This window comes from Gossypium hirsutum, chromosome A04, assembly GCF_007990345.1.
Source record: "Gossypium hirsutum isolate 1008001.06 chromosome A04, Gossypium_hirsutum_v2.1, whole genome shotgun sequence".
Taxonomy (NCBI): Eukaryota; Viridiplantae; Streptophyta; class Magnoliopsida; order Malvales; family Malvaceae; genus Gossypium; species Gossypium hirsutum.
In genome coordinates this window covers 57,155,511-57,182,105 of record NC_053427.1, presented here as the reverse complement: position 1 = coordinate 57,182,105, position 26,595 = coordinate 57,155,511, and the positions used below count along the sequence as shown (strand labels likewise).

The window sequence follows — 26,595 nt, the reverse complement described above, 5'->3', positions numbered from 1 at the left end:
CGACTTGGATATCTCCTTGTACAGGGCTCCAATACTGATGCCGTTTGTTTCTATAGAAACTAGACTCAGAGAGGAATCTATACATATATGGTATGACTCCTAATTATCTCTGGTTAATTTATAATGAATTTCCAAAGTTGGAACAGGAAATCCAGAAACCGTTCTGGCCCTGTCTCACGAGAACCTGAATATCTCTTAACGTACTGTCCGTATGATGGTTTCGTTACTTTCCTATGAAAGTAGATTCATCAAGGTTTGTTTACATAATTTATTCACTATTTAATTCCCTTCCTAATATTTTTAGTGATTTTCCAAATCTACATCACTGCTGCTTTCAGCATCTGCCTTTAAGGTAGACTTTACCTATTTCATGGTTTCCATGATTCAACTAGCCCTTTTTGCATAAATAGCACAATTTATGAAAGTGATTAACCATCCCCATGGCCAATCCTTGTCAAGCATATCCACACCAAATGATTATAACAATATACTCAAACACATATAAGCCATTTTCGCATGGCTATCCAAAATTTATACAAGTCCAAAGGGTCCACGACCCACAACAAACGGGTAGTCCTATACATGCCATTTCGAAGTTCAACCAAAATTGTACCAAAAGGGGGCTTTGATAGTGTGGGCGACTTTGACCTCAAGATCCCGAGTCCGATAGCTGGAGAACCAAATCTATAAAACAGAGGAGCAATGAAATGGAGTAAGCAATTTATGCTTAGTAAGTTTTGAGCAAGGAATTCCAGCACAACAAAAGTATAGCATTCATATAGCTAAACAGATAATTTCATATGCACAAATTTACGATATCGTACTTGCTTCACATTATCAACCCTTATGTACATACACAAAAGATCAACTCGGCCAAAGGCCGGTAGCTCGTTTATCAACTGAGCGAATACTTATTTGTAAGGGCTCAACTACATTCAAGCACATACGAAACATACCTCAATGTCGGGATGTTTCGAGAGTATTAACTGGAATTTTACAGCAAGTTCATTCATTCCCAAATCACGTACCTTCGGAATTTAACCGGATATAGCTCCTCGTTCAAATGCCTTCGGGACATAGCCCGGTTATAGTAATTCGCACAAATGCCTTCGGGACTTAACCCGGATTTAGTAACTCGCACAAATGCCTTCGGGCTTAGCCCGGAATTAGTATCTCGCACAAATGCCTTCGGGCTTAGCCCGGAATTAGTATCTCGCACAAATGCCTTCGGATCTTAGTCCGGATATTGTCACTTAGCACAAGCCTTCGGGACTTAGCCCGGACATCATTCAAATAACCATGCACATTTAACAATAAATCATGGCCCATTCGTATTTCATTTTCGTTAGCAAAACTCAAACACAAGACAATTATCATTCTTGCAAATTCGGCTCAATAGCCACACAAAGAGCATGATTTTAATTTGCTTAAAACATGATCTAATCACATCATAATTTAAGCTCTCTTACTCAAGAACTTACCTCGGGTGTTGTCGAACGATTCCGATAGCTATTCGACCACTTTTTCCTTCCCTTTATCGGATTTAGTTCCCCTTTGCTCTTGAGCTTAATTAAACAAATAAATTGATTTAATCATTTGAGCATCGAAAAGAGGAACACAAGGCACTTAGCCCATATTTATACATTAGACATTAAAGTCACATATGTACGGAATCATGAATCAAACTCAACATTTTAGCAAATTTTTCCCCCTTGGCCGAATATGCATGTCTATTTTGGGGCCGATTTCAACACTTAATACATTCTACAAGTATGGTCACTTGTATTGACTAAACACCCTTTTGTTTCAAGTTCAAAACTTGGCTAATACACACATATACACACTAGTAAAGCATCCTCTCCCTTTCCATCAATTTAACACATGCATTGCTCATTAACATGCAAAAGTTATATTCGGCCTTAGCACACAACTTGCTAGCCGATTCTTCTCCATTTAGCAACCAATGCACATATGTGTTCACTCAAAAATGCTAAAAAGGAGGTTCAAGAATCATCAAGCCATCATCACATGCATCATTAACAAGCTTCATATTTAGCATGCAATGGCATTAACACAAACTCCACCTAGGCCGAATCTTAACTCATCTTCATGCCTCATCACCACAACATCAAACATCAACCAAGAATGATGCATCCATGGCCGAGTGTCATTTCCATCACATAGCAAGATTTAGACCATGGGCTAGGTAGAACTCAAGCTAACAACTAAAATATGCATGAATCTCAAAGAATAATATCAAACATACCTCAATCTAGTTACATGCATGGCCAAACTTCCTCCTAATCCTCTTCCAAACCAAACATGAAGCAAGAACTTCTTCCTCCTTCCTTAGAATTTTCGGTCAAAAGAGGATGAAAAAGGATGAACAAGTTTTTCTTTTCCTTTCTTTAGCTCACGGCAATGGGGGGGGAGAAACAACTACACACATTTTTTTTTTGTATTCATCATACTCCTTTTTATTATTTTATGCCCATGCCCCTTATTTTATTTTTTTCCTACATACCTCACTAGGCCAACATGTTCCCAACATGTTTCCACCCATAGCATGGCCAATCACTAGCCTAAATTTTGGGTAATTTGACATGCAAACCCATCATTTTCACAACATGCATTAATAGACCATTTTAAATTAGCCTATCATATTTTCACCATGTCTCATATCAATCCCTATTTAATAATTTCTCATGCAATTGGCAAAATTGGAGAATGAAACTTCCACATACTCATGTACACACATAATAAGCATAGAATATGGAAATCAATTATTTTTATGACTTGGTTTTGTGGTCCCGAAACCACTTCCCGACTAGGGTCAATTTTGGGCTGTCACAACTCTCCCCCACTTAAGAAATTTTCGTCCCCGAAAATCTTACCGGTAAATAGGTTTGGGTATCGTTCTTTCATCGAGCTCTCGGTTTCCCAAGTAGGTTCCTCGATCCCGTGTTTGAGCCATAACACCTTAACTAACGGAACCCTTTTGTTTCGCAACTCTTTCACTTCACGAGCTAGGACACGCATCGGTTCTTTTTCATAACTCATATCGGCTTGAATTTCAACCTCTGATGGGCTAATTATATCGGTTCTTTTTCATAACTCATATCGGTTCTTTTTCATAACTCATATCGGTTTTGTGGTCCCGAAACCACTTCCCGACTAGGGTCAATTTTGGGCTGTCACAACTCTCCCCCACTTAAGAAATTTTCGTCCCCGAAAATCTTACCGGTAAATAGGTTTGGGTATCGTTCTTTCATCGAGCTCTCGGTTTCCCAAGTAGGTTCCCGATCCCGTGTTTGAGCCATAACACCTTAACTAACGGAACCCTTTTGTTTCGCAACTCTTTCACTTCACGAGCTAGGACACGCATCGGTTCTTTTTCATAACTCGTTCGGAGATTTCGTACGGCCCAATGAATCTCGGGTTCAACTTGCCCTTACGGCCAAACCTGAGTACCTTTTTCCAAGGCGAAACTTTAAGGAACACTTTATCTCCCACCTGATATTCAATGTCCTTTCGTTTCAAATCCGCATACGATTTTTGACGATCTGTGGCTGCTTTCAGACTTTCACGGATTACCTTTACTTTCTGTTCGACATCCTTAATCAAATCAACTCCGAAAATTTTACTTTCACCGAGCTCGGTCCAAAACAATGGTGTACGGCATTTACGACCGTACAAAGCCTCGTAAGGTGCCATCTTAATACTTGATTGAAAACTATTGTTGTAAGCGAATTCAATCAAAGGTAAATACCGTTCCCATGAACTACTGAACTCGAGGATGCAACATCTCAACATATCCTCAAGTATCTGAATTATCCGCTCGGATTGACCATCGGTTTGGGGGTGAAAAGCAGTGCTTAAATGCAGCTTGGTACCCAAAGCTTCTTGCAATTTCTTCCAAAATCGTGAGGTGAATCTCGGATCTCTATCCGACACGATAGAAATAGGTACCCCGTGTAATCTCACAATCTGAGAAACGTACAATTCAACTAGTCTATCCAATGAAAAATCCATACACACGGGGATAAAGTGAGCCGACTTAGTCAGTCTATCGACAACAACCCAAATCGCATCCTTCTTACTTGTTGACAATGGCAGTCCGGATACAAAGTCCATTGTGACTCGATCCCATTTCCACTCGGGTATCATGATCGGCTGAAGTAATCCTGAAGGCACTTGATGTTCCGCTTTCACTTGTTGACATATTAAACATCTCGAAACAAGGTCGGAGATGTCTCGTTTCATACCATGCCACCAAAACCAACGTTTCAAATCGTTGTACATTTTCGTACTCCCCGGGTGACTTGACATTCGGCTACAATGGGCTTCGTTCAGAATCATCGAAATGAGTTCCGAACTCCTTGGAACACACAAACGACTTCTGAACCTCAAACAATCATCATCATCAATTTGAAACCTCGATTCCTTATTCGGAGCACACTCAGCCCGTTTTGCAACCAATTCATCATCAACTTTCTGGGCTTCACGAATTTGATGAATCAATAATGGTTTGGCTTTTAATTCAGCAACTAACACATTGTCAGGTAGAATAGACAAATGCACATTCATTGCTCGTAAAGCAACCAATGACATCCGGCTTAAGGCGTCCGCAACCACATTAGCCTTTCCCGGGTGGTAATTAATGACAAGCTCGTAATCTTTCAACAACTCAAGCCAACGTCTTTGTCGCAGATTTAAGTCTCTTTGAGTCATCAAATATTTGAGACTTTTGTGATCCGAAAATACATGGCACTTTTCACCAAATAAGTAATGTCACCATATTTTTAAAGCAAATACGATGGCAGCTAGTTCAAGATCATGGGTCGGATAATTTTTCTCATGTGGCTTTAATTGTCTCGACGCATAGGCCACAACTCAACCTTCTTGCATCAATACGCAACCCAGCCCAAGTAGGGATGCGTCACTATAAATGACAAACTCTTTGCCTGATTCGGGTTGCACTAAAATTGGAGCTTCAGTCAAATGAGTTTTCAGTTGATCGAAACTTTTCTGACATTTCTTCGTCCATTCGAACTTAACATCCTTTTGAAGTAGCTTCGTCATTGGTGTGGCTATCATCGAGAAACCTTTGACAAATCGTCGGTAATAACCGGCGAGCCCCAAAAAGCTCCGAACTTCGGTAATATTTCTTGGAGGCTTCCAGTTAAGCATGGCTGAAATTTTGCTCGGGTCAACTTGAATACCCGATGCGGATACCACATGACCCAAGAAGCTAACCTCTCTTAACCAGAACTCACACTTACTGAACTTAGCATATAACTGCTTATCCTGCAAAATTTGCAACACCAGTCTCAGGTGCTCAGCATGTTCGGTCTCATCTCTTGAATAGACCAAGATGTCATCAATGAACACAACTATGAACCGATCCAAATATGGTCTGAAGATCCGATTCATCAAATCCATAAATACCGCAGGGGCATTAGTGAGCCCAAACGGCATCACTAAGAACTCGTAGTGACCATATCTCGTTCTGAAGGCAGTTTTGGGTATGTCCGAATCTCGAATTCGCAACTGATAATAGCCCGATCTCAAATCTATTTTTGAGAACATTGAGGCTCCCTTCAGTTGGTCGAACAAATCATCAATACGCGGTAACGGATATTTGTTCTTTATCGTCACTTTATTCAGTTGACGATAGTCAATGCACAACCTCATGGTTCCGTCCTTCTTTTTCACGAACAATACTGGTGCACCCCAAGGTGAGAAACTTGGTCGAGCAAAACCTCTATCCGTCAATTCTTGCATCTGAGCTTTCAACTCTTTTAACTCGGTGGGTGCCATACGATACGGAGCTATCGAAATCGGCGTAGTCCCAGGTACAAGCTCAATACGAAACTCTACCTCCCGAACAGGTGGTAAACTCGGTAATCCTTCAGGAAAAACATCCGGGTATTCACAAACAACCGGCACAGATTCGGGTTTCTTTTTTAATTCTTTGTCATCAAGTACATACGCAAGGTATGCTTCGCACCCTTTTCTTACATATTTCTGGGCCAACATTGCTGATATTACAGCTGGCATCCCCTCCAAGTCCGTAGACTCAACTCGGATTACTTCGTTATTTGCGCACCTCAAATCAATAGTCTTACTTTTGCAATTCACAACCGCATCATGCGCGGTCAACCAATCCAAACCAAGAATAACATCAAATTCATCAAACGGCAAAAGCATCAAGTCCGCCGGAAAACAGGAACCTCGAATTTCTAGGGGACATTTCTTACACACTTTGTCGACAAGCACGTAACGACCCAAGGGATTTGACACCCGAATTACGAACTCAGTAGACTCAATAGGTAAAGTCTTACTGGATGCTAAGGTTTCACATATGTAAGAATGAGTAGAACCGGGGTCAATCAAAGCAATTACATTAGTATCCAAGAGAGTAAAAGTACTGGTAATAACATCAGGCGAAGAAGCATCCTCGCGGGCATAAGCTCTAGCAGGCGCACGAGCCTCGGATCTGGTTGTAGCATCTCTAGATCCTCTCTGACCACCACCAGCATTGCCCGTATTTTTCATTGGATAAACTAGCTGAATTGCATGTTTCTCAGATTGTGAGATTACACGGGGTACCGATTTCTATTGTGTCGGATAGAGATCCGAGATTCACCTCGCGATTTTGGAAGAAATTGCAAGAAGCTTTGGGTACCAAGCTGCATTTTAGCACCGCTTTTCATCCACAAACCGATGGTCAATCCGAGTGGATAATTCAGATACTTGAGGATATGTTGAGATGTTGCATCCTCGAGTTCAGTAGTTCACGGGAACAGTATTTACCTTTGATTGAATTCGCTTACAACAATAGTTTTCAATCAAGTATTAAGATGGCACCTTACGAGGCTTTGTACGGTCATAAATGCCGTACACCATTGTTTTGGACCGAGCTCGGTGAAAGTAAAATTTTCGGAGTTGATTTGATTAAAGATGCCGAGCATAAAGTAAAGGTAATCCGTGAAAGTCTGAAGGTAGCCACAGATCGTCAAAAGTCGTATGCGGATTTGAAAAGAAAAGACATTGAATATCAGGTTGGAGATAAAGTGTTTCTTAAAGTTTCGCCTTGGAAAAAGGTACTCAGATTCGGCCGTAAGGGCAAATTGAGTCCGAGGTTCATTGGGCCGTATGAAATATCTGAAAGAATTGGTCCAGTGGCATATAGATTGATTTTACCCCTTGAACTTGAAAGGATTCACAACGTTTTTCATGTTTCGATGCTTCGACGTTATAGATCCGATCCGTCACATGTGATTAATCCCTCGGAAGTTGAAATTCAATCTGACTTGAGTTATGAAGAAGAACCGATTCGTATCCTAGCTCGTGAAGTGAAAGAGTTGCGAAACAGAAGGGTTCCGTTAGTTAAGGTGTTATGGCTCAAACACGGGATCGAGGAAGCTACTTGGGAAACTGAGAGCTCGATGAAAGAACGATACCCAAACCTATTCACCGGTAAGATTTTCGGGGACGAAAATTTCTTAAGTGGGGGAGAGTTGTGACAGCCCAAAACTGACCCTAGTCGGGAAGTGGTTTCGGGACTGCTAAACCGAGTCACCGAAATGTTTGAATGTGATATTATTGTCTAAAATATGTGATTATGAATGTGTGGAAAATTTCAAGCTTCGATTTTGTCAATTGCATGTGAATTTAGTCCATAGGACTTATGTGAGAAAGTTTTAAAAAAATGTGATAGGGTAATTTATAAGGACCAATTTAAGCAAGGAGTGAAAATATTAGCTTTGCATGTCAAATACCCCTTTTTTATACATAGTGGCCGGCCAAGATGGAGCATATATTAGACTATGTGGTAAATTTCCATGCAGTGGACATTAGTTTAAGTAAAAGAAAAGAAATGATAAAAGAAATATTAAGGATACTAAAAGAAAAAAAAAGGAGGGAGGTTATCACCTTGTTCATCTTGGCCGGTTGTAGAGAGGAAGAGAGGAGGATAGCATTCGGTCATTTGAAACCTAAGGAAGGTTAGTCTTTTGTTTGGTTTTTGATAATTTTCACATTTTTGATATCATTGCTTTGTGTTCTTTAAACCCCATGGTTCAATTTTGTGAATTGATGATGATTTTGTGTTTTGCCATTGATGAGTGCTTGAGCTTTTTGATAGTTGTTGATGAAAAATGAAAGATATGTTAAAGATTAATATGTTTTGTGTTGAAGTTTTTGGTGATTTTGAGTAGTTAGGGCTAAATTACAAAAATAAATTTTTGAAGGACTCAAAGGTGAAATAAATGAAATGTATGGACTTATATGGGTACTAGGAAGATTCGGCCCTTAAGGAGTGTGACCAAATTTTGTGTATTTTGTGTTTTGTGGAATAAAGACTAAATTGTGAAAGTGCGAAATATTAGGGGTAAAAATGTAATTTACCCATTTATGCGTTATTAGACTAAATTGAATGAAAATATGTTAAAACGAGATTTATTTGAATATGTTAAGATCAAGAAACCAAGAAATTGGATTTAGATCGGGGAAAATCGAAAGTAGTTGAGTAGCCGATCAATTAGTCGACGACATCCGAAGAAAGTTATAAGCAATTAGATATTAAAATTTCGGAATAAATGTTAGTTATATATGCTGAAATGGAAATATGATAAATGTATATATAGCTGAATATGATATGTGTGAATTATATGTTAAATTAAGGCTTGGTAAGCTAGCTATTAAGGTGAAATGCTAATGTTAGTATTTGATTTGGTAATAATCTGTTTGGGGACAGCAGCAGTAAGGTGATTTTGGAAAATCGCCATAATTTGTAGGAGTTGAATTAGAAGCTGAGTGAATTATGTCATTAAAGCTTGAAGAGTCTATTTTCTTACAAAAGAAACTATAAAAACAAAAGAGTTACCGATCTTGAGATATTTGAAGTATTGTGGGGCTGAGTCAAAATGACTACTGGATTCCCTGTTCTGTATTTAGAAAATCATTATAAATTGTACAAAAATGATTATAAGATTAAATTTATATGCTTAGACTCCTTAATGAGTCTAGTTTCAAATGAGATCAAATACAACACATTTCAAATTCTGTAAAATGAGAAATTGGATTCGTAGTGAAGAGTGGTCAGAATAGTCAAACAGTGAAACAGGGGAAACTTTAAGAAAAATCTGGTATTGATTGGACAAGCCTAAAATTCTGAAAATTTTATGGCTGGAAGATATACGAGTCTATATTCATGGAAAATTAACGGCAAGTGATTTGGAGTTTAGTAGCTCCAGTTATAAATAATTTAGTAACTACTGCTCAGGAAAACAGCTCGTAGTGAATATGTGATTTTGTTGTAAACATTAATGAAAATTTGCCAATGAATTATTTATGGATTATTATAAAGCTTACTATAATCTATGTGTGTGAAAGTCGGATCAATATATATATTATTCTGAAAGTAATACTTGAATAGTGGATTAATGACTATTTTAAATTTTGTTGAACTTAAGCTCAAGAGCAAAGGGAACTAGATCCGATAAAGGGAAGGAAAAAGTAATTGAATAGCCATTGAAGTCGTTTGACGACATTTGAGGTAAGTCTTCGAGTAATGACCCTACTTGAATTATATTGAAATGATTAGTCATACTATGACGGATAGTCGAATGTGCTTAGAGACTATGTTATAAAGCCAATTGAAATCATGCTCTTTGTGTGTGGCTATTGAGCCGAAATTTGAAAGGTTTAATAAATGTTTTGTGTTTGAGCCTTAGTAACGAAGAAATGATATGGATGTGTTATGATTATTGATATATGTGTGCATGAGCACTGGAATATATCCGGGCTAAGACCCGAAGGCAATTACGCGAGTTGATATATCCGGGCTATGACCCGAAGGCAATTATGCGAGTTGATATATCCGGGCTAAGACCCGAAGGCAATTATGCAAGTTGATATATCCGGGTTAAGACCCGAAGGCAATTATGCAAGTTGATATGTCCGGGTTAAGACCCAAAGGCAAATGTGTTTGCGGCTATATCCGGTTAAATACCGAAGAGACTTGGGTTTGAATGTGAGCGCTTGGTGCTGTAATAAATTCTATTAATACGCTCGACTAAACCGAACGATAAGGTATGTTTGCATGTGCTTCAGAAAAGTCGATTAGTTTTAAATAGTCTTCGTGAAATCGACTAATGAATTTTCGGCTTTTAGAAAGGTTGATACCTTGTGTATATATGTTGATGAAGTGTGAAGTAAGTATGATTATGAGAATGTGTGTTAATAAAGTGACTTAGTTAGCTATGTGAATGTAATACTTTAGTCAAAGCCGATTTCATTACTTGAAACTTACTAAGCTTAAAATGCTTACCCGGTTGCTTTGGTTCTCTGTTTTATAGATTTTGTTCGTTAGCTATCGGATTCGGGATCAGCGAAGTCGAAGTCATCCACACTATCAAAGCTCTTTTGGTACTCTTTTAGTTGAACTCTGGATATGGCATGTATAGGACTACCCCCTGTTGTTTAAGTACTTTTTGTGATGTATGTGTGTAAAGCCATGCGAAAATGGCTCGTAGAAGTGGAGTATGGCATTAGACCATTTGTGTTTATGTATGTATATATGGTTTCACGATGTGACTATGGTTTGGAATGGAAGTGTTGGGCAAATGATCAGCCATTGGAATGGCTAAATATGATCATATGTGGACCTATGTATGACAAAACCCTAGTTGGTCCATGGTAACCACGAAATAGGTAAAGTTTACCTTGAAAACAGATGCTGACAGCAGCAGTGGTGTGGATTTGAAAAATCACAAAAATTTGTAGGAATGGAATTAAATAGTGAATAAATTATGTAATCGAACCTTGATGAATCTATTTTCATATGAAAGTAACGAAACAATCATATGAACAGTATATTAAGAGATATTAAAGTTCTCGTGAAACAGGGCCAGAACGGTTTCTGGATCTCCTGTTTCGACTTTGAAAATTTACCTTAAATTAACCAGAGATAATTAGGAGTCATACCATATATGTATAGATTCCTCTCTGAGTCTAGTTTCTATAGAAACAAACGGCATCAGTATTGGAGCCCTGTACAAGGAGATATCCAAGTCGTAATGCGCAAAGGTCAGGGTAGTCGATCCCTGTAACATGGGAGACTTTGACTAATAAACTGTACTAATTGGCCCAACCAAAAATTCTAGAAAAAAATATGTAGATGGATATGTGAGTCTAGTTTCAGGGAAAAATCACGAAACTGATTTTCTAGTTGTGAAACTCAAGATATGATTTTTAAAGCGACTATTACGCAGATTGGCAGTGTCTGGAAAATTTTTAAAAGTCTGTTAACACCTTGTGTTCGACTCCGGTGACGGTCTCGGGTTCGGGGTGTTACAAGTTTGGGAGGTTCTTCAATAGGGGGTTTTTTCTTAAGTTCATCTTTTACCTTAATTCCCTTATATTTTGCTAGTTTTGGGGAGGTTTCATTGGAGTTTAGTTCGGTTCCTATCTCAGAATCATCATCCACCCCCTCTTCTTGGGCTAGACATAGTTCTATCATGTCCTTATGTACAATTTCCTGAAAAAAATCTTGAGTAGCATGATCAATAGAGTCGGTAAAATAACATGAGTCATCCTGTTCCCTAGAAAATCTCTTGGTGTAGCACCCCTATAACCCGTATCCGTCGCTGGAATGGGTTATGAAGAGTTACTAATCCGAAACTCAACATTAGTACATACACATTTTCATAATTTCATTAGCAATTATATTTATAGCTAAATGAAGAAAAATCGGCTAACAAGGGTGTACTAAGGCCGAATATGATTTTGAACATTATTGAGTAATGTATGTGTTTTGAATCGATGGAATGGAGAGGATGCTTTAATTGTGTTATGAACAATTATATGTTAAATTAAGGTTTGCTAAGCTAGCTATTAAGGTGAAGTGCAAATGTTAGTATGTGATTACTAGTGTATATATGGTATTAGCCAAGTTTTGAACTTGAAACAAAATGGTATTTAGTCAATACAAGTAACCATATTTGTAGAATGTATTAAGTATATAATTGGCCTCAACATAGACATGCATATTCGGCCACATGAGATAGATTGGTGTTGCATGTATTCGGTTAGAGGCAAGCATATTGATGCTTTTATCTTGGCTTAGATAATCGGCTAAAAGAGAGTGTGGGCTAATATGTTGAGTTTGATTCATGATTTCATATATATGTGACTCTAATGTCTAATGTATATATGGGCTAAGTACCTTGAGTTTCTCTTTTTTATGTTCAAATGATTAAATCAATTTATTTGTTAAATTAAGCTCAAGAGCAAAGGGGAACTAAATTCGATAAAGGGAAGGAAAAAGTGATCGAATAGCCGTCGAAATCGTTCGACAACATCCGAGGTAAGTTTTCGAGTAATGGAACTTAGATTATGGTTCGATTAGATCATGTTATAAGCAAATCACAATCATGCTCTTGTATGTGGCTATTGAGCCGAAAATGGTAATGCTTGATAAGTGACTTGTGTTTGAATTCTAATTATGAAAATGAAATATAGATGTGTCATGATTTATGGATATGTGCATGAATATTCGAATGATAACCGGGCTAAGTCCCGAAGGCATTTGTGCTAGTGACTAATTCCAGGCTAAGTCCCGAAGGCATTTGTGCGAGTTACTATATTTGGGCTAAGTCCCGAAGGCATTTGTGCGAGTTACTATATCCGGGCTAAGTCCCGAAGGCATTTGTGCGAGTTACTATAACCGGGCTAAATCCCGAAGGCATTTGAGCGAGTAGCTATGTCCGGCTAAATCCCGAAGGTACTTGGTTGGGGAATGAGCGATCTTGCTGTAATAATTTCAATTAATACGCTCGTAAAATCCCAATGATGAGGTATGTTTTGTATATGCATTGGAATAGTTGATTCCTTTTAAATATTACTCGCTCAGTCGATTAATAAGCTTCTGGCCTTTGGTTAAGTTGATCCCTTATGTATGAATATAAGGGTTGGAAATGTGAAGTAGGAATGATTTTGAGAATATGTGTATATGAATTATCCGTTTAGTCATATGAATGCTATACTTCAATTGTGCCTAATTTCATTGCTCAAAACTTACTAAGCATTAAATGCTTATTCCGTTCTATAAATCTCTGTTTTATAGATTTTGGTTCGTCAGCTATCGGACTCGGGAGTGTCAAAGTCGAAGTTGCCCACACTATCAAAGCCCTTTTGGTACACTTTTGGTTGAACTCTGAAAATGGCATGTATAGGACTACCCTTTTTGTTGTTGGTCATGTACCCTTTGGTTTTGTATAAATTTGGATAGCCATGCGAAAATGGCTTATATATACTTTGAGCATAGCATTATAATCGTTTTGTATGTTGTTCATTGACAGGTATGGAAATGTTTGGTAACGATTAGCCATTGGAATGGTTAATCATGATCATTTTGGTGCTTTGTATGACAAATTCTAGTTGATTCATGGAAAACCATGAAATAGGTAAAGTTTACCTTAAAAACAGATGCTGACAGCAGCAGTGGTGTGGATTTGAAAAATCACTAAAAATATTAGGAATGGAATTAAATAGTGAATAAATTATTAAATCGAACCTTGATGAATCTATTTTCATATGAAAGTAACGAAACGATCATATGAGCCGTATTTTATGAGATGTTTAAGTTTTCGTGAAACAGGGCCAGAGCAATTTCTGGATCCCCTATTCCGACTTTGGAAATTCACTATAAATTAACCAGAGATAATTAGAAGTCATTCCCCATATTTACAGATTCCTTTTCGAGTCTAGTTTCTTTAGAAATAAACGGCATAAGTATTGAAGCCCTGTACAAGGAGATATCTAAGTCGTAATGCATTAAGGTCAGAGTAGTCTAACCCTAAAACAGGGGAGAATTTAACTAATAAATTGTACTAATTGGCTCGACCAAAAATTTTAGAAAAAAAATTTGTAGATGGATATATGAGTCTAGTCTCAGGAAAAATTTACGAAACTGGTTTTCGAGTTTTGGAACTCAAGATATGATTTTTAAGGTGACAGTGACGCAGTTAGCCAGCTTGTCTGGAAATTTTTTAAAACGGACTATGAAAATAAATGAATTAAGTCTGTTAGCACCTCGTGTCCAACTCCGGCAACGGTCTCGGGTACGGGGTGTTACAATTAAACTATCTCAAACATCACCCATTTGCAATTATTCATTAAAACATAAAGACAACAATCATCCCCTTCAAAAAATCTTCCACAGACGAATACTCAAATCACTACACAATTCAAAATTTTGACATGGGCTAAGTAAGGGACTTAGTAACTAGCTTAATATATGCTATAATTTCAAAAACTAACATGAATTTCATACCTTAATCCAAGCTCAAAGTGACCGAATGTTATCTCCCCTTTTCTTCTTTAAGGTTTGGCTAAGCTAAGGAAGAAGATGAAATATACATTTTGTTTTTCTTTTGTTTTTCTATTATCATTTCTTATTTTAATTAATTTTTATTTCATAAATTAAACCATTACCATTATAATATTAATATATAATACATATTTTGCTTATCATCATTATCATGGCCGGCCACTTCAACTAAAGTGGGAAATTTGACATGCAAATCCACTTATTTACACCATAAATTATTTGGCCATTACAAAAATAACCTATCATATTTTCAAAAATTTTCACATAAGTCCTATTTAATAATTTCACTCACAAATGACAATATTAAAGCATGAAATTTTCACACATGCACTTTCACATATAATAAGCACAGAATATAACATCTAATTATTTTTATGACTCAGTTTTGTGGCCCCAAAACCACTTTCCGATTGGGGTCAAATTACGGCTGTCACACTTGGCATCATAAATTTTAAAAATAATCTCTTCGTCACCTACTCTAAGTACCAATTTACCATCACCCACATCATTACAGCCCTAGCAGTGGCTAAAAAAGGCCTACCTAAGATTAAATGTAACAGCCCAAAATTGACCCTAGTCGGGAAGTGGTTTCGGGACCACAAAATCGAGTCATAAAAATAATTAATTTCCATATTCTATGCTTATTATGTGTGTACATGAGTATGTGGAAGTTTCATTCTCCAATTTTTCCAATTGTATGAGAAATTATTAAATAGGGATCGATATGAGACATGGTGAAAATATGATAGGCTAATTTAAAATGGTCTATTAATGCATGTTGTGAAAATGATGGGTTTGCATGTCAAATTACCCAAAATTTGAGCTAGTGGTTGGCCATGCTATGGGTGGAAACATGTTGGGAACATGTTGGCCTAGTGAGGTATGTAGGAAAAAAATAAAATAAGGAGTATGGGTAATAAAGAAAGGAAAAACAAAAAAATGAGTGGTTGTTTCCCCCCCCCCATTGCCGTGAGCTAAAGAAAGGAAAAGAAAAACTTGTTCATCCTTTTTCATCCTCTTTTGACTGAAAATTCTAAGGGAGGAGGAAGGAGTTCTTGCTTCATGTTTGGTTTGGAAGAGAATTAGGAGGAAGTTTGGCCATGCATGTAACTAGATTGAGGTATGTTTGATATTATTCTTTGAGATTCATGTATATTTTAAGTTGTAAGTTTGAAATCTACCTAGCCACGGTTCAAACTTTGTTAAATGATGGAGATGATATTCGGCCATGCATGTTACATTCTTGGTTGGTATTTTGATGTTTGATGTTGTGGTGATGAGGCATGAAGATGAGTTAAGATTCGGCCTAGGTGGAGTTTGTGTTAATGCCATTGCATGCTAAATATGAAGCTTGTTAATGATGCATGTGATGGTGGATTGATGATTCTTGAATCTCTTTTTTTAGCATTTTTGAGTGAGCACATATGTGCATTGGTTGCTAGATGGGGAAGAATCGGCTAGCAAGTTGTGTGCTAAGGCCGAATATAATTTTTGTAGGTTAATGAGTAATGCATGTGCTAAATTGATGGAAAGGGAGAGGATGCTTTACTAGTGTATAAATGATATAAAGATTTTAGAAATTATTTTTGCTTAGGTGTATGTATGATTAGGTATATTCGGCCATATGAGTAAATATATAGATGATGTTAAATTTGATTATGTATAATGGGCCATATAGGGTACACATTGTGATATTAACTTTGATTCTCCATAATTGATCAAGTGGGTGATTAGTAAGGGTGATTGCCGAATATACTAACATACATATGCATGTGTCATTGGATTGTAAATATTTAGCAAGGCGGTTAAACTAGTTGATTTATTGATTAAGCTCAAGGAGTTAAAGGAGGAGAATCGAGCAAAGGCAAAGAAAAGATCATCGAGTAGCCGAGTTGGAACCATCTTACCCAACACAAGTAAGTCATTAAGCATATCTTTGGTATTGATTTAAAGGATCGTAATACCTATACCATTGTGTTTAATGAGATGAAATGTATACAAATGTATATGTAAGTAGAGATGAAATTTGTCGAATGTAAAAAGGAAGTGAAGCCTATTGAGTGGCTGGTTTTCGGCACTAAGTGTGCGGGCAATAAGTGTTCACGGTCATGAGATTGGCACTAAGTGTGCGGGTTTAAATTGTACAGCACTAAGTGTGCGAGTTTAAAGTACATGGCACTAAGTGTGCGTGGTTGATTATTAAGCACTATGTGTGCGAACCCAATATATATTTTCTATAAATTATTTACATTAAGGGTGCGACCTTACCGAGTCGATTTTGGACAGCGGAAAAGGTAAGTGTGCGAACTTGAAATGCATGGCACTAAGTGTGTGAGCTTAAAGTGCATGGCACTAAGTGTGCGCGGTTGATTATTAAGCACTATGTGTGCGAACCCAATATATATTTTCTATAAATTATTTACATGAAGGGTGCGACTTTACCGAGTCAATTTTGGACAGCGGAAAAGGTAAGTACCTTGAGTTCATGGCTAATAGGCGCTATGTTTATATTTGGAGTTGAGCTTGGTAAGTTTTGAACCTATGTGACGATTATAGTTGAAGTCACGTACATAAGGTTCATTGTGGAATAGGTGAAAGTTCGTTTAATTGTATGATTATAATGAAAATAAAATGATGTATGAAAGGCCAATGTAGGACTTGGTATGAGATTGAACCATAGGGTTTAAGGAACTATGGTATAGTTTGGTATGGATGGAGTACTTAACCTCATTTCATTGTTTCCTGTTGTGATAATTTTATTAATGGATGGTTGTGGAATGCTTATGGCTTACTGAGTTATATACTCATTCGGTGTTTGCTTGTCACCTATTCTAGGTTTCTTGGACTCGTCTCTTTTTGCGTGATCGTGCCGTCGTCGAAGTCATCACACCGGCTAGCAAGTTTTTGTACTTTCTTCTTAGTCGGCTTAGGAGAACATTTCGGCATGTATAGGCTATTATGTTGTGTTTGAACTTTGGTATGTAAACTTTTAGCCATGCGAAAATGGCATAAATGTTCGGTTGGGTTTGGTTTCATAACGTTAGGTCGTAAATCTTGATAATTCGACCTTTTTATGCCATATGTCATGGTTGATTATTTTGGTGTTAAAATTCATGATATGGCAATAGTGTAGTAGGGGGATGTTTGACAATGATTAGCCTTTGGCATGGCTAGTCATGATCATAATTTGTGATATGTATGACGAATTACTAGTTAGATCAAGGAGAAATCACGAAATGGGCATAGTTGCTTTCGTAACAGATGCTGGCAGCAGCAGTGACGTGAGATTGAAAATCACTAAAAATAGTAGGAGTGGAATAAATTGATGAATAAATTATGTATTCGAAGCTCGATGAGTCTATTTTCATATAGAAGCAACAAAAAGATCATATGGACAGTATGTTAAGAGATATTCAGGTTCTCGTGAGACAGGACCAGAACGGTTTCTGGATTCCCTGTTCCGACTTTGGAAATTAATTATAAATTAACCAGAGACAATTAGGAGTCATACCATATATGGATAGATTCCCCTCTGAGTCTAGTTTCTATAGAAAGAAACGGCATCAGTATTGAAGCTCTGTGCAGGGAGATATCCAGGTCGTAATGCGCAAAGGTCAGTGTAGTCGATCCCTGTAACATGGGAGACTTTGACTAATAAACTGTACTAATTGGCCCGACCAAAAATTCTAGAAAAAAATATGTAGATTGGCATATGAGTCTAGTTTCAGGGAAAAATCACGAAACTGATTTTCGAGTTGTGAAACTCAAGATATGATTTTTAAAGCGACTAGTACGCAGATTGGCAGTGTCTGAGAAATATTTTTATAAAGGGTTTAAAGTCTGTTAACATCTCGTGTTCGACTCCGGTGTCGGTCTCGGGTTCGGGGTGCTCACTCAAAAATGCTAAAAAAAAAGAGATTCAAGAATCATCAATCCACCATCACATGCATCATTAACAAGCTTCATATTTAGCATGCAATGGCATTAACACAAACTCCACCTAGGCCGAATCTTAACTCATCTTCATGCCTCATCACCACAACATCAAACATCAAAATACCAACCAAGAATGTAACATGCATGGCCGAATATCATCTCCATCATTTAACAAAGTTTGAACCATGGCTAGGTAGATTTCAAACTTACAACTTAAAATATACATGAATCTCAAAGAATAATATCAAACATACCTCAATCTAGTTACATGCATGGCCAAACTTCCTCCTAATTCTCTTCCAAACCAAACATGAAGCAAGAACTCCTTCCTCCTCCCTTAGAATTTTCGGTCAAAAGAGGATGAAAAAGGATGAACAAGTTTTTCTTTTCCTTTCTTTAGCTCACGGCAATGGTGGGGGGGGAAACAACCACTCATTTTTTTGTTTTTCCTTTCTTTATTACCCATACTCCTTATTTTATTTTTTTCCTACATACCTCACTAGGCCAACATGTTCCCAACATGTTTCCACCCATAGCATGGCCAACCACTAGCTCAAATTTTGGGTAATTTGACATGCAAACCCATCATTTTCACAACATGCATTAATAGACCATTTTAAATTAGCCTATCATATTTTCACCATGTCTCATATCGATCCCTATTTAATAATTTCTCATACAATTGGCAAAATTGGAGAATGAAACTTCCACATACTCATGTACATACATAATAAGCATAGAATATGGAAATTAATTATTTTTATGACTCGGTTTTGTGGTCCCGAAACCACTTCCCGACTAGGGTCAATTTTGGGCTGTTACATTAAAGGCACCTCAACATCTTCATCCATGTCAAGCACAATGAAATCAACAGGGAATATAAATTTATCTACTTTTACAAGTACATTCTCTATAATTCCCCTAGGATATTTAACAGATCTATCAGCTAATTGAATACTCATCCTAGTGGGTTTAGGTTCCCCAAGACCAAGTTGTTTAAACATTTTATATGGCATCAAATTAATGATGGCGCCTAAATTAGCTAGTGCTTTATCAACATTCAAACTACCAATTAAGCAGGGAATAGTAAAACTTCTTGGATCTTTCAGTTTGGTTGGCAGTTTGTTTTGGAGTATGGCTGAGCACTTCTCATTAAGATCCACTGTAGATAAGTCTTCAAACTTCCTTTTGTTCATTAGAAGCTCCTTTAAAAATTTTGCATATGTAGGCATCTGCGATATAGCTTCAACAAAAGGTAAGTTAACATGCAGTTGCTTAAAAAGTTCAAGAAATTTACCGAATTGTGCATCCATGTGGTCTTTCTTCAACTTTGATGGGTATGGGATTTGTCATTTATATTCTTTTGGCATTAGATTGTCATTGTTTTCGGGTTCGACCTCCTTTCTGTCAGCTTCTTATGGTGGCTTCTTTTCAGATTCAACTAACACTTTCCCACTCCTTAGTGTAACTGCTTTCACGTGTTTTTTTGGTTTGGGTTCAATGTTACTAGGTAGACTTCCTGGTGGTCTTTCAGAAATTAGTTTGGCGAGCTTTCCTATCTGAGTTTTGAGTCCTTGGATCATCGCTTGTTGATTCTTAAGTGTTGTCTCGGTATTCTGAAAACGAGTTTCTAACACCGAGATGGTGGTAGAGTAGTTGTTGGTAGAGTAGTTGTTGGTAGAGTATTCTGAAAACGAGTTTTCTCAAGGTTCGGCTTTTTCTCTTGTTGGTAGAGTAGTTGTTGGTAGCCTGGAGCTGGTGGTCTCTGATTCCCTTGGCCTCCGCATGAGAAATTTGGGTGGTTCCTCCATCCTACACTGTAACTATTACTATAAGGATTATTTTGAGATCGAGGATTATTACCCATGTAATTTAACTACTCATTTTCCATGTTGTTTCCATAGGGTGGGTATTCTGAATTGCTTGATCCACCTCCACTTGCTTTGCACTACATTACTGGGTGAACCTGTGAAGAACCAAGAAAACCGTAAATTTTTTATTCAAAAGTTCGAGCTGATTAGAGAACATGGTGATCGAATCAATGTTAAAAACGTCAGCAGCTTTCGTCGGCTTTGTCCTCATGACTTGCCACTAATAATTATTCAGTGACATCTCTTCTATGAATTCAAAAGCATCCTCAGGTGTCTTATTATTGATAGTTCCTCCAGCAGCCTCCAGCAGCTGCGTGAATCATACTAGTCAAAGGATTTAGGCCATTATGAAACGTTTGAACCTATAGCCAGAGTGGTAACCCATGGTGAGGGCATCTTCTTAAAAGGTCCTTGTATCTCTCTCATGCATCATAGAGTATTTCTAAATCCATCTGCACAAAAGAAAAAATATCATTATGTAATTTGGCTAATTTAGCTGGCGGAAAATATTCTAATAAAAATTTTTCGGTCATTTGTTCCCAAGTAGTGATTGACCCTCGTGGTAACAAGTTCAACCACTGTTTAGCCTTATTCCTTAATGAAAAGGGAAACAACCAAAGGTGAATGGCATCATCGGAAACGCCATTGATTTTAAAAGGGTCGCAAAACTCTAAGAAATTCACCAAATGAGCATTTGGGTTCTCGTCCTGCAAACCATCAAACTGAACAAACTGTTGGATCATTTGAATGGTGTTAGGTTCCAGTTCAAAATTATTTGCAGCAATAGCAGGCCTAACTATGCTCGATTCAGGTCTTGTTAAAGAAAGTTTAGCATAATCATACATAGTACACAAAACAGGATTCTGATTAGCAGCAATCGCAGAAGGTAGCAAATTTTCTTGGTTTTCAGTCATCTCCTCAGTTGTAGTGTGAATATCATCCTCTTGCTCTTCCTCTGTGTATCTTAGGCTTCGCCTTATTTCTCTTCGGTTTTTATGAACTGTGTGATAGCTCTCACTGTGAAAGAGTAATGGTCCCGATGGGTTTCTTCTAGTCATACACTATAAAAACCTACCAGGAGTGAATAAAAGAAAAATTAGAAAATAAAATAAAATTGTAAATTGTAAATAAAGTAAAATGGCTAAAGTAATAAAAATTGAGTGTTCCAAATATCTTAGTTCCTCGAAAATGGTGCGAAAAACTTTAAACGTAATATTCGTTACAGGTTTTAAAAATTTATAATTAATTATTCTTGAAACTAACTATTATCATGATAAAGGCAAGTGTACCTATCGAACAGTAGTATAGCTTTAGCAAGACTGTATTGTCGAACCCAAAGGAACCAAGAGTACTAGTAATTACTTTCTTTTTATTATCTAGCCTAAAAATTAAGGGATTTGTTTATCTAAACTAATTAACTAAACTAAGAGTGCACAGAGAGAAATTGGGGTAAAGCTTTTGGGAAAACTCGATTGATTAAGACAAAACCCGAGGAAAAATCCACCTAGACTTCACTTGTTATTTGACTTTGAATCAAACGATTTATTCATTTGACTCGATCCGTAAAAATCCCTAAGTTATATTATTATCTCTCTCGAGAATAATAATGTCTAACCCTAGCTTGATTAATTGAAATCTCTTTCTAATTAACACCTAGTTTTGCATAAACTCGATCTATGGACTCTTTTATTAGGTTTCACCCTAATCTGACAAAATCTTGTCACCCTATCTCTACACGTGCAATCAACTCCGCTTAATTATGATAAATTTAATCTTAGACAGGGGCTTTTGCTCCTCTGAATAAGCACATTAACTTGAATCAATATCCTGAGATATTAAAACAAGAATGAAGAACACATAATTAAGAACAAGTCAAATGTTTATCATACAATTCAGATAATAATAACAAGATCCGTCTTAGGTTTCATTCCCTTTAGGTATTTATGGGTTTTAGTTCATAATTATAAAAGAAAACATCTCAGAAGAATAACGAATACAAAACATAAAGAAAACCCAAAACCCCTGAATGGAAATTGAAGGGAGATCTCCAGTCTTGACGATGAATCCGGCTTTTGAGATGGATCAATCGGCTTCCCTTGAGTAATTCCTTGCCTCCTACTCCATGTGTGTGCTCTAAGTGCCTCCTCAAGTGTTTAAATAGGCTTTCAAATGCCTAAGACCACTCAAAAGTGGCCTTTTCCGATAGGACTATACTTAGGCTCGACAGGGACACGCCCGTGTGCAATTGCTCCAGACTGTGGTCAATGCTGTTAAATAGGCATGGGCATGTAGTCTACCCGTGTAAGTCGTACTTCGATCCTGCCAAATGGACACGACCGTGTGGCTTACCCGTGTGAGGAAGTCCAAGCCATGTTGATTTCCCATGTGGGTCCATTTTCTCTATTTTTGGCCCGTTTCTCGCTCTTTTTACTCTCCTATGCTCACCTAAGTATAAAACATGAAATTAAAAAATTAAGAGCATCGAATTCACCAAATCTAAGGAGAAACCATCCATAAATGTGCCAAGCATGGGATAAAAATATGTATAAATTACGGTTTATCACCATGTTATGCCAATATCGCTTTGACCCTTCACATGTGATTTCTCCGATTGAAGTGTAGATTAGACCGGACATGTCTTATGGGGAGGAACCTGTTAAGATTCTAACTCAAGAACTTAAGTGATTAAGGAACAATAACATTCCCCTTATGAAAGTGTTATGGCAGAGACACGGATTCGAAGAGGCCACGTGGGAAACTGAGGAAACTATGAGAGACAATACCCAAACTTATTCACCGGTAAAATTTTCAGAGATGAAAATCTCTAAGGGGAGAGAGTTGCAACAGGCCGATCTTGAACGTAGTCAGAACAGTGGCTTTGAAAGCACTATTCCAATGCCATAGAAATTATTTTAATATTATTTTATGTGTGACGGCATGTTTATAAAGGTGCATGAAAATTTTGGTGAATTAATTTTAGCGTTTGTGAGCTTAATCACGAAAAAGGACTAAATCGCATAAAGTGCAAATAGTACGAAATAAGAGTAATCCACATTATGAACAAATGCGACAACATCAGGTTAGACACGAGATCCTGTCGAACCTTGGAAATAGTATAGGACATAAAATATAAGTCATGCGAAATTGAGTGGTCTGAACTCATGAGTTGAGTCTAAGTTCATGAGATAAGTGAATTATGTAATGTGGGTCTGGGTACTGACTTTGTGTGCAGACCCGTGAGTAGCTCAATGAGCAGACATTACATGATAGAGCTATTGGGTTTGGGCACTGACTTGGAAAAAGGGCCTGTGAGTAGCTCAAATATGCAAGAATTACAAAGTACGAGGTAGCTTTGGCTACTTGTATAGTACTTAGGAGTAAAATATTCGTGTATTCATTGATATTTCTGAGTGTTCAAAAAAGGGGAACTCGATGAATGGATTGACGATACTTCCAATGAGGTATCTCAATAGAGAGAATGTACTTGAGTTATTTTATGAGTAATTACAGGTATGTATACTAAACTCTCGAATGAAGACCTTAGTATGTGATGAGATGTAGTAGGTATGCGTAAAAAAAGGAAGAGCAAGATAGTAAGGTTAAAATGATATATCACTTAAGTATGATAAACCAATGTTTGATGAATGTGTTTCTAATAACACTCATTTCCATATATGTACTTACTAAGCTCCCATGCTTACCCTTTTTTCCTTTCCATTTTCTTCTAGTGCCGTCGAAGTAGATCGAGGATCGTCGCCAATGTAGTTGAAGCTGGTCACACTATCCATGAAGTAATTGGTATAGCTAGTTTTATCTTTTTGATTATGGCATGTATAGGAATCTTTGATTTTATTTTTGTGTCACACTATTTTGGGCCAAATGTGTTGGCTTGTTTTAACATTTGACTCATTTTGTATAAGGCCAGGAAAATGGCTAATATTGTAAGTCATTATATGGATGCAAGATAGTCTTTTACGAATGTGAAATGTTTATAGGCCTTAGCTTTGGTTGTTGGTTGAGAACTCATATTAAATTCGACTTTGACATGTTGTTTGGTATTCAATTTTGTTTCAGGGTGGCATAAGGCTTGATAAATAGCCTTATATTGTCCATGCGAGTAGACACACGGGTGTGTGTCTAGGCCGTGTGTGACACACGGCTAGCCCCATGGGTGTGGTGTCCGGCCGTGTGTCCCTTGAACGTAAATTTTACCAAGTCAATATGCATGGTAGTAAACACATGGGTAGAGACATGGCCATGTGCCTCAGCCGGGTGAAGGGCACGGCTTAGCACATGGGCGTGTGCCTTGGCCGTGTGCCCTAAAATGGATGCTGATGTCAGAAACAGAATGTCAAGGTTTTTAAACACGGGCTAGGACACGAGCGTGTCATGGCCATGTGAGGGACACGGGCCATAGACATAGGCATGTGACAGGCCATGTGAAAACCCTTGTAGGTTCGAAGTTAGAATTTAATTCCCACAAGTATGGGACACAGGCGTGTCCCTAGATGCTTAGGCCGTGTGTCTTACACGGGCCATCAGTACGGTCATGTTATAATGACCACACGAGCATGTTGTCCTTCCACACAGGCGTGTGCCCTGCTTCAAGAGTCATTTTTATTTAGTCGGTTTAAGGACCCAAGTTGGTTTCCAAGGAAATTTTGAGACTTCGTAGGCCTACTTTAAGGAGTCTAAACAGAGTTTGAAAGAGTTTTAAATTTAATCAAGTCTTGGTGACTCGGAAACAAATGTATGCATGTGGTTAAGTATGGTAATGCTTCCTACCGAGTCCTAGCCTTGGACTAGGGTAAGCGGGTGTTACAACATGGGTTAGGGACACGGGCGTGTCCCAAAGCCACACGGGCGTGTGACTCCTATTTTGATGAAAAGTTTTCTAAGTGTTGGGAAGTTTCCTGAAGTTCTCGGTTTAGTCCCAAACCATTCCTAATGCATGTTTTGGGACTTGTAGGCTTGTTTAAGGGACGATACGAATATTTTCAAAAAGTTTTAAATTTGAGTGGAAATTCATGTCTCGATTTTGAATGTTTGTTTGATTTTAAGTCTGGTAATGCTTTGAACCTTGTTCCAGCGCCGAATACGAGTAATGGGTGTTACAGAATGTATGTTTTGAATGAAAAATTTTGTACGTTAGGATGTGACTTGTTATATGGTCAATTATGTTATGTTCTGGTCTGGAAATAAGTAGTTGTGTATGGATGATTGATGGACAAATATGCATATGCTTAGACATTTTTTATGGTTGTGATTGAGATGCCTATATGGCATATTGGTTGGATGAATAAATAGCCTTTTGAATTGGTCTTATTATGCATGTTTTAGACATGGTTTAAGGTCTTGGTTATATGTGCAAATGGCTTGTAGGAACATGATTGAATTGGGTGAAAGAAATGGCTGGATTTTTGCTTATTTCTTGTCCACACGGCCAACGACACGGACGTGTGTCTCAGCCGTGTGTGACACGCAGCCATGAAACACGGTGTGTGTTCCTTGTATGTTTTAAAGGTTGCAAGTCAGGCAGTTACATGGCCTAGCACACGGCATGGCACACGGGCATGTGGCTTGGCCATGTGACCCAAGTCAAAGAGTTACATAGGCACAGACACGCGTTGGGACACTACCATGTGTCTCTATTTCGAACGTTACACGGCCGTGTGACCCTGCTGCTTGAATTTTTTCTAATTTTTTCCTCAAGGTTTCATATGTTCCCGATTTAGTCCCAACCTATTTTTAAAGTGTATCTAATGACTCGATGGCTAGATTAAGTGATAATGTGCATGTGTTTGAATGGATTATACTATGGTTATTATATTATTTGGAATTGAATGTTTTTAAGTTATGTTTATATGGTAATACTTCGTAACCCTATTCCATCGATGGATACGGGTTAATGGTATTACACAATTGCTGAGAGACTTTGCTCTAGTGGGGCAAAATTGTTTAAGGGTATTGCTGGAACTACTCCTATAGTGGTTGAGTATAAGATGGAGGCTACTGAATGGATTTTGGAGGATTTGGATTGCACTCCTAAGTAGCAACTTAAAGATGTCTTGTCTCTATTAAGGGATGAGCCATATCGGTTAAGCAATTTGAATTGAAACCAATGATGTTTTAATTGCTACAAATGGTGGGCCAATTTAGTGGTATGCCCACGAAAGATCCACATCTCCACCTTCTATTGTTTATGGAGGTGAGTGACTCATTCAAGATAGCAGTGTGACTGAAGATGCACTGAGGTTGAATTTTTTTCGGTACTCGTTACGAGATCAAGCACGAGCATGGCTCAATTCATTGCCACTAAGTTTTATATCTACATGGCCAGAATTAGCAGAGAGATTTTTGGTTAAGTATTTCCCACCTAGAAAAAATGCT

The 26,595-nt window shown here is 37.7% G+C and overlaps 1 non-coding gene across 1 annotated transcript; it reads left to right on the top strand.

The window, feature by feature from the left end:
* Positions 1-20,583: 20,583 nt before the first annotated feature.
* Positions 20,584-20,689, top strand: LOC121228454 (small nucleolar RNA R71). The gene has a single exon (XR_005926030.1). It is a non-coding gene; the product is annotated as a small nucleolar RNA R71 (small nucleolar RNA).
* Positions 20,690-26,595: the final 5,906 nt, after the last annotated feature.